The sequence below is a fragment of the Brachyhypopomus gauderio genome, unplaced genomic scaffold (assembly GCF_052324685.1).
Source record: "Brachyhypopomus gauderio isolate BG-103 unplaced genomic scaffold, BGAUD_0.2 sc196, whole genome shotgun sequence".
Taxonomy (NCBI): domain Eukaryota; kingdom Metazoa; phylum Chordata; class Actinopteri; order Gymnotiformes; family Hypopomidae; genus Brachyhypopomus; species Brachyhypopomus gauderio.
Genome location: NW_027507017.1, coordinates 68,568 through 77,924, shown reverse-complemented (window position 1 = coordinate 77,924; position 9,357 = coordinate 68,568). Strand labels below are relative to the sequence as shown.

Genomic DNA, 9,357 nt, shown 5'->3' with positions numbered 1-9,357 from the left:
CCAAGGCGACGGCTTGCCACCCTGCAGGTCTGCCCTTTGCCTCTCACAGCCCTGCGCGTGGTGTTTGCTTGGTTCCCATGGAAATCACTGCTGTGCAACCACCCCCCGCCCCCCCACACACGCACGCACGCACGCACACACACTCCGTCTCATTGTGTCCTGTGATTGGTCCTTGCCGCATGGCCGTAAGATCTTTTAAGACGTGTGATTGGCTGACAGGCGCAGTCGGTTCGGTTGCGCCCGGGATGGCGGGGCGGGCGAGGCGGGAGAGGCGGATTGCGGGCGGGTGTTTTAGAAACGTTGACCAGGTGGGTAGAAAAGCGTTTCTGACACGGCCGGTAAATGAATGGAGGGATGGAGGAAGCTAGCTGACACAGCTAGACGTCCACGGACCGGAGAAGAACAGACGCGCTGGAGAGGAACCTGCAGATGAACGAGTGAAACGGTGCGCAGAAACCGCACCACGTGACCTGGTCATGACCAACGTGTGTGTGTGTGTGTGTGTGTGTGTGTGTGTGTGTGTGTGTGTGTGTGTGTGTGTGTGTGTGTTACACTACCTACTACCTATGAGCAGGCATGACCACCTTCACGAGTGTTTCACTGCTGCACAAACCTGTAGGACTACATCAAACATCAACATGTCAGAAGTTCAAACCTTCAAACGTGGGTCACGAGTGAGAGGAACCTTGGAGTAGAACTGTATCTAATACAGTTAATACAGTTAATCTAATCTAATTTGCAAGATCAGGACTGCTAAAACGTTTTATTAATATTTAAAGTTAAGCCAGGATAGATGTTTATTGTGACTACTTTTGACATGTGTATACTTTGGTCATGTCCTGTAAAGATTAACTTGAGGTGTGTATTAGCACAGTTTCAGGAATATAAAATTGCAAGATTTATAATGGAAATTGGTCTGGATGCAGAAATGTATTTATAGCAATTGTTCATTGAAATTGAGAAATTTACTGAGGCAAACCTCAGTTTATAGAAATGTCAGCCCCTATCTTCTGTGCCATGTTTCTTGGGTTCTGGAGGAGTGAGATGTCTCTGAAATGTTATCCTCCCAGACTGGTGCGGTGAAGAATAGCCATGACATAACCCACATGTCATACAGGACACCTCCGGGACCTGCATCCTGGATTTATCTCGCATCCTGGATTATCTCGCATCCTGGATTATGTTTTACCTTGAAAAGTGCTTTTCGATTCTTGAACCTTGCGATAGTGATCTTGCTCGTTCCACAAAAAGTGCCAGTGTTCCTGATCTAAAGTGGATGTTGTAACTCCCCTTCTGTTTGCTCATTCAATTTAAGTCCAACTTTATTTGTGTAGTTTTATTTAGTCTAGTTTACAAACCAGTTAAACACTGTAAACATGTGTCCTACACTGTGGTTGCACTGTTTAAAGGAGGTTCACTTTCTTGGCTTACACTACAAACACTACAAATTTTCTTTCTTTCTTTTTTTTTTTTTAAACATTACATTACAGCTTTGAAGACATACAGCATTTAACAATGTCCAGGATGTGGTGCGTCTGATATTGCGAAGCTGCTGATATGGCTTTGAGTAAAATTGCTTTTATGTTCTTTCTCTTCTACATGAAAGCATGGCCGTGGCCCCTGATTAATTGCTGCCGTTGCTGGGGATATGGTCGGCCCTTGTGAGGGGAAGCGGCAAGCCCTTGGTAAGTTACTCCGCGCGTAATTAGAAATGATGACATGTGAGAAACAAGGGCCTGATGCTCGTGGGGTTTGTGATCTGGTATTAAAACCATTTATTGTGCGGGCCGCTTCTCCGGACAGCGGGAAAAAATCTTGTGGAGATCCGAGAGGCTTAGCACGTCAGCCTGATATTTTGTTCTGCACTGCAAACTTTATCCAGATATACGTTAGTGTTACTTTCCCTTAAGGTCTTTAGTCTGTGTTGAACAATGGGAGTCTGAAGAGAAGGGGGGGAGTTTGTTCGATTCTGTGAGGAATATTCAAGTTTGTTATGTAGGTAACCTGTCTCCATATAGAAGGGAGGCGGAGCCTTGCAAACATGCCCATGAGCTGGGTCTGCCCAGCAGGGCGGCGCTCTGCACACACATTCAGCTGCACGATTCAGCTGCACTAGGCCCTTATTTTAAGATTTACAAATGTTTCTGCTTGTAAACACTATGTGATTCTCATTCAGCTAATATTCAGGATGTGTTTTGAGTAAAAAAAATATGAAATATTTGCTGTCTGCAGTATTTTCTTCTGTTTATTCTGTAAAGCACTTTGAGTTGCATGCATGTGTGAAAGGTGCTATACAAATAAAGATTATTATTATTATTATTATTATTATTATTATTATTTCCTCTTGAGTGAATGCGCCCATGTAGATTTCCATCCGCACGGGTGAATCCAGGGCTTTACTTTTAATTTCAAAAGGGAGACGAGTGGAGATATAAGCCCATTCTCCATACTGTCTAGTCCAAAAGAGCTCACGAGGCTGAGGTAGGGGCCAGCAGGGGGGGTGTTGGGGGTGTCTGGGGGTGGAACGCAGTGTTCTGGAGGCTTTGCAACTTTATTAGTATCTCAGATGGTGCTAAAAGCCTTTGTAGCATAATGAAAGCATGACAGCGTGATCAATGCTGTTAACAGAATTAGTGTCTTTACATCAAAAAGCTTTTTGGGTTACTCGTTCTCCCCCTGACTCTGGTCCATTAGGTGGCCCTTTATTGAATATCTGCACATCACGGTACGGTGCTCCTTCTGACCCGTTCTCTTCGGCACAAAACTGTTTGTTATGACGGGTGGGGCGAGGTTTCCCCCTACCTGTGCAGACTCCTGACCTCTCAATCACCCATTCATTCTTCCCCTCCACCCGGTTTAAAGACGTGACGTTCTCCTCGTCAGCGCAGGCTCAGGGGAATGATGAAGACAGGTGTGGAACTGGCATGTTTCTTCTTCGGTCTTCTGGAGGAGCAGGATGGTCGCACCGTTTTGACTAATGAAAGCAGACTGAAGTTTTAGTAACCCCGTCTGCTTGGAGGGCAATAATAAATGCCCCGTCCGTGTCCGAGGGAGATCTGTTTGGAGGCAGGTTCAGGTCTTTGCTGAACTGCTGGAAGATACCTTCTGATCTGACGCACCTTTGTCGGGGTTGTTCACCCTGACAGATCTGCCCCGGTCCTGGCCCGGTCCTGCCCATCCTGTGGCAGTTCATGGCGGTTCGCTTACCGGTACAGTACTGTGTTCCTCATGGCCCTCTCATCAGAACAAGGCCAGAGTGGACGTGTGATAGGCTGTACTCACTTACCCGGTCACACCCAGAAAGGTTTAGATATAAATGGTGCATCTCTCCCTGTTGCACTGTGGGACTGTAGAAGCAGTTGGATGCATCATGGGATTTCTGTGAGAGCAGAGAGCATCACGAGAGGCTTCTTACAGCGCGCTTCTCTATAGTAACAGCTGACAACAAGCCGGAGACCTGGCTCTGCTTCTGGACGGGTCGCACACCACAGCTAGACACAATTGCATTGGAAGGACGTTTTATACAGCAGCTATAGATAAAGGTAAAACAAATCTGGAGCTTCATTTGTGTCTCCATTAGCCTTGCCTGTGTTAGGGGTCTGTATGTGTGTGTGTGTGTGTGTTTCAGGGGAGCTGTGGGAGTATTAGAAGAGGGCGATGATGATGAGATGTCTGTGCTCTTTTTGGTGTTGCGGTGTGTGTGAGCTTGGTGACACCTGATCTGATGCTAATGTGCTGCCGTGTGCGAGTGTGTGAGTGTGTGAGTAGGAGTGGGGGAGATGGACAGATAATCCCGTCTGCGTGAAGAGATTGAAGACTGGGATTGATTGATCGCCTAATCATAGGAGGAAATGGGCCTGAAAATGAACAGGAGTGCCCTTGGCTGGGAGGAGAGGCCAGGCAGGCGGGCCGTGCGGGGTGGGCCGTGCGGGGTGGGCCGTGCGGGGTGGGCCGCTCTCACACACGGCCTTAATGTGCATGGGACCTGATTTCATTTGTGTCTGATATACAGTTATACGATCCCCACTAAATGATCGAATAAAAAAGAAAAAAAGGAGAAGGAGAGACCAGAGTGAGGTGTAAATCAAGCTTTAGTGCTGGAATATTACTTTTTCATATCGTCTGGAATCGACGCTTTGTGAAAGGTGAACGGGAGGAAAAAAAATCCAGTATGAATTAGAATGTGTGGATCCCTAGAGAGAGAGAGAGACAAAGAGAGAGAGTATACATAGATATTTAATATAGGATATATATATATTTAATATATAATATACACCACACGTGTGTGGTGTGTGTATTTATATATACTAATATATAAATAGACATAGATATTTAATATATGATGTATATTTAATATAAGAACATATATGTTATATATTATATATATTATATGTTGTGTAAACTATATAAAATTATATAAAAATGTCTGTGTGTGATGTAAATAATGTATAAGTACATACAGGATTTATAAGTAAATTTATAATTTACACAGATTAATTTTCATCTGTGTTTTGCATTGCAGATTAGTTATTATGGAGGTCATGACCGTGCAGCAGGATTAGTGGAAGACTGAGACGTGTGAGGACATTAGAGGAAGACTGTGAGGTGTGAGGACATTAGAGGAAGACTGAGACGTGTGAGGACATTAGAGCTTCTCTCCTCCTGACTCCTTCCTGAGGTGAACAGTAGTACGGCAGCCTCTCTGTGTGCGTAGACACCTCGAGCTGTTCAGCACCGAGCCGCTCTGTTCAGAACCGAGCCGCTCTGTTCAGCACCGAGCCGCTCTGTTCATCACCGAGCCGCTCTGTTCACTTCTGTCCACTTTAGACAGGCGGTTCTAAAAATTTCAAAATCATGTTTCAAAAATCAGATGTTTCATCTCTTTAATGTCACTGTTTGGGGTGTTTTGGTTAGATTTTTTTTTTTGTGGTTTCATGGTATTCTGGTATTAAACCGATTCAGTCTTAAAAGATGACCAAAGCCGATTCTAGAAAAGTTTTTGTACGTCCTTGGTGTATTGTTTATCTGGTTGAAACGAGAAGCATTTGGCTAGCATGGACGTCAAAGTATGTCCCCAGTGAACTACCGAAGAGAAAAGTTGCTACTACCTTTTTATTTAGTGCTTAAACCCTTTACCAAACTATAGACTGTTGTTGTGCTTTGTGTTTGTGCGTTAAATGTCTGTCCTGTATGGTGAAGTTACAGACCTGCTCAACCAGACAACTGTGGCTGAAGAGGCTTATTACTGCAGCACGATTAAGGGGCTACACGGGAGAACCGCTCATAAAAAGCCTGCAGTTAGAAAATGTCAACCATTCTCGTACCAAAGCCCGGTCCAGTAGAGCCTGGCTGTCTGAGCACTACCATGAGGTCCGGGCAGGGTCACAGCTGAGGGTCACATCCTCGTCTTCAACAGAATAAGAAAGAAAACGAGTTGGGTCCTTCAGCGCACACGGGGCCATAGGTGGTGAGCTCTGCGAGCTCTGCTCTAGGGAGAGATGAATGATGCTTGATTTCATATCGAAATTGCTGTTTGCAAAGAATGCAGTTTTCAAGTAGCTGGACCTGTGAACTACACCTTATTAACATCATTGTAATCATTTAGAATGGGATTCTTAAGATTTAGGCCTACGAGATATTTTAGTCTTTAGTCTTTTGTTTGTTCTGTTGTGTGTTCTAAGAGTTGTAGTCCTATAAAACTGCTCTCCCAAGTGTACAGTAGTGGCTACTTCATAGTTTCATCATTTGAATCTTTTTAAATGTAGAAAAAGTGTCTGATACTGTGAACCAGTAATACTCAGCTGGAGCCGAACTTCGAGAATATAATTGCATCCTAAACCACAACTGCAAAATTGTCAGAAAAATCACCATTAGATTTTTTTTTTTTCCAACCAATCAAATCATTTGTAACCAATGCTTCCGGACTTGGCCCCGCCCCGCGGCCTGTCTGTGCTCATCGTTTGCATGAGATCAGCACCAAACCCCAACGCTGGAAGGCGACGGCAGCCGTCACATCCACTCTGGCTCCGGGGCGGCGGCCCTGAACGTGAATATCTTTCGTTTTGGCTGCCACATTTATCTCCATTTGCACTGCAGGCCAGGCAGAGCGGCAGTAATTCCTGCGTGTCCGTCCACGCCAAATTACAATCCCCGGTCCCTGGGAGAGGAGAAGGAGCATGGCGGGGGCGAGTTAGCCGACCGGCTGCAGTTGGCAAACGGACGTGTCACTGCTGATTAGGGACGGATCGCAGCTAATGAGATGATGCATGTTATCACCAGCAGCCTCACAGACAGGAAGCGCGTTTTGCATGCCAGGCTGTGTGGTATCTGCACCGGTCTCATGTGACAGGTGACTTTAGTCTTCCCCCCCACCTACCCGTCCCTCTGGGTCAGCAGAGTTGGGGCTTGTGACAGTTGACCGGCACACGGCTGCAACCCCCCCCCCCCCCCAACAACGGCCATACAGCCCAACCACAACTACCCCGAAGGCAATTCCGCTGGTTCTTGGTGGCTGCAGTTGGTTTTAGTGTTGCATAATTACAAAGGGCCTCGTTTGACTAGTAGACGTTACTGATTTCATTTTGACGGATGAGTGAACTGGTTGATATTTTAATGGCGCCATTCCCTTTGTCTCCTCCTAGAGGAAGGTGTGTGAACTGCATGTGTGTGTGTCTATGTCCTGGTCTAGGCGGTCGAGGCAGGGTGTGTAAGAGCTCCGGTAGACTGCTGAAAGTGCCGGAGCTAACTGATCAATAGCATTGATCACAGAGTCAATACCCTAGTCCATAAGCCCCTCTGTTTACTCCTGCTCCACTAGTGGCTTGTTAAACTAAGCGTGCTCTAAACCACCACCCTGGGGCATCTCTAAAAGGCAGCAGCTCCCTCACCATTGATTGACACGTCGATTAGCAGGGGAAGCTGTTGACAGTGAGCCTTTGTTCATGACTACAGGCCATGTTGGCCAAGGGATTTTATCACTGTTATTATTATTATTATTATTATTATTTATTATTTATTATTATTCCTCTTTTTCTTTTCCAGAAAGATGAGCACGATCTAACTGTGAGTCGTTGCATCTTAATGGTGTTATTATTGCCTTTAGCCTGGAGATACTGTCTGGTCTGTCTGAAGGATGTAAGCTTTATTTCACAGGCCTGAACAATACATGGATCGCAACTCTTAACAGAAAATGGGAAGAGATGATATGAAAGATATGAATATGAATTAGGTCCTGGCCTTGTGTGCTTTAGTGAATGTGATGTTTTTAGAGTCATCTTGTTGGAAAATTGAATAGTCTTTTTATTTGTGCATGTTCATGGGATATTGATCCATGAATGCATTCATCTCACATAATAGGCTGTGCACTTTCACTGTTCATTGTGCACTATGGGAGTCTCTTTTCCTTCATGTCCTTCAAGGCAACGAGGATTATACCAGTGGACTGAATGGGCTTCTCGTCAAGGTTTCCTGGTGTGGAGTCATTGGATGATGGATAAATTAACTTTAGTTTGCCTTTAGTTTGCCTTGTTCTTTTCAGCGTTGCCTGAGAGGCATCAGTTAAAGGCCCTGCGTTCTTAATAGGAAACAGTGGAGTCCTGCAAATGGACCAAAGTGAGTCTCCTCTGTTATTGTTGCTGGCGCAGGAGGGGAAAATGCACATAAGTAGAAAATATTCCAGATGTCTGAGAACTGTGTCTGTTAATGACCTTTAAGAAGAGAGCCTGGAAGGAGAGGTCACTGGTGCACAGCAAGGAATGTGTGCTGGACCTGAGGGTGTGTGTCTCCTCTCTAACACACACACACACACACACACACACACACACACACACACACACATCGCCCTGATACACTCACCATCCCCATACACACACACACACTGATACACTCACCATCCCCATACACACATACACACATCACCCTGATACACAAACCATCACCATACACCCATACACACTGATACACACACCATCCCCATACACACATACACACATCGCCCTGATACACACACCATTCCCATACACACATACACACTGATACACACACCATCCCCATACACCCATACACACTTCAACCTGATATACACACCAATACACACACCATCCCCATACACCCATACACACTTCAACCTGATATACACACCAATACACACACCATCCCCATACACCCATACACACCAATACACACACCATCCCCATGCACACATACCAGCCTGATACACACACCATTCCCATACACAGATACACATACTCCATACCCCTCATACACACTCCCGGTCGGCGTGTGTGATTTTTATTCTTGCAAATCAGAAGCCCAATCAGGCTTGGGGTTGGATTACACATTAATTGTGTTCTTTCTGCCACTGGCCTGGAGATTATCCCGCGCTGGAGATTATCCCGCGCTGTCCTCGTGCGGGAAGATGCCTCGTGAAAGACTTAAGCACACAGCATTTAATCAGCGTTGCACCGTCTCCTTGTTGAGGGCCAGGCATGGCGGACCACACCTGCTCCGAACTCTTTCTTCTGCACAATCATTATTTATCAGCCCTTATCAACCTTTCCTACAGCCCCGAGGAAAATTAATGTGGTCGTGCCAGTGCCACGTTTCATTATGTTCGTCTGTGAAAGATAATTACCAACAGCCTTTATAGTGATGTACAGTACTTCTGTCCCAGTTTGATCCTGCAAATACTCATTTCGCACTCTTTGTATGCAAACCTTGGTTTTCTATCAGTATAATGAGAGAAGCAATTTAGATATCAAAACATTATTTTGGAGGGACCAGAATCGGCAAGAGTTTCCCATTAGTGTTGAAGTCTGTGTTCTAAGTAAGCTGACAGCAATTGAGAAATGGTAAATTATGAACCAAGATGCTTCAGAGAAAAAAAAAGGAATCTAAATGACTGTTTTTGTGCCGAATTGTTCCAACAGGACCAGAGTTCAGGAGGCCCACTCACACCCTCTCTTCTCTCTTCCTCTCCCTCTGCTGCCAACTCTAAAGACCTCGCAGTGATTTAATCTCCACATGAATTGAATAAGCTTGACCTTATACAGACAGCGCTAATTACCAAACAAATCAGTGCTCTTAATAACGTCCACGCCGGAGTTTGTTTTTTGTGCACGTGCCGCTTTGACGCAGCGCAGAGGCCGATTCGGCGATGGAAGACTGGGCTAATGTCAAACTCATCCCATTTGACTGTTAGTTTGAAAATTGCAGGGCTTTTTAGAGGCGGTGTTTAATTGGTGTGGGGTTGTCCTTGACGCTGTGGTGCGCGTGCTCACGGAGCCGGGCAACCTCACCCCACCGCGTCTGTGCACTTAACAGCTCGAGCTGTCAGACTGAGGCGGGAGGTGGAGCCGC

The 9,357-nt window shown here is 45.7% G+C and overlaps 1 protein-coding gene across 1 annotated transcript in view; it reads left to right on the top strand.

Annotated features, from left to right (window-relative positions):
• Positions 1–257: 257 nt before the first annotated feature.
• The window catches only part of LOC143502693 (uncharacterized), a gene marked incomplete at its 3' end in the record, with an annotated part of 76,429 nt that continues 67,329 nt past the window's right edge, over positions 258–9,357 (top strand). The window contains exons 1-3 of the mRNA XM_076995354.1: positions 258–445; positions 1,607–1,685; positions 4,523–4,678. The remainder of the gene's footprint in view (positions 446–1,606; positions 1,686–4,522; positions 4,679–9,357) is intronic.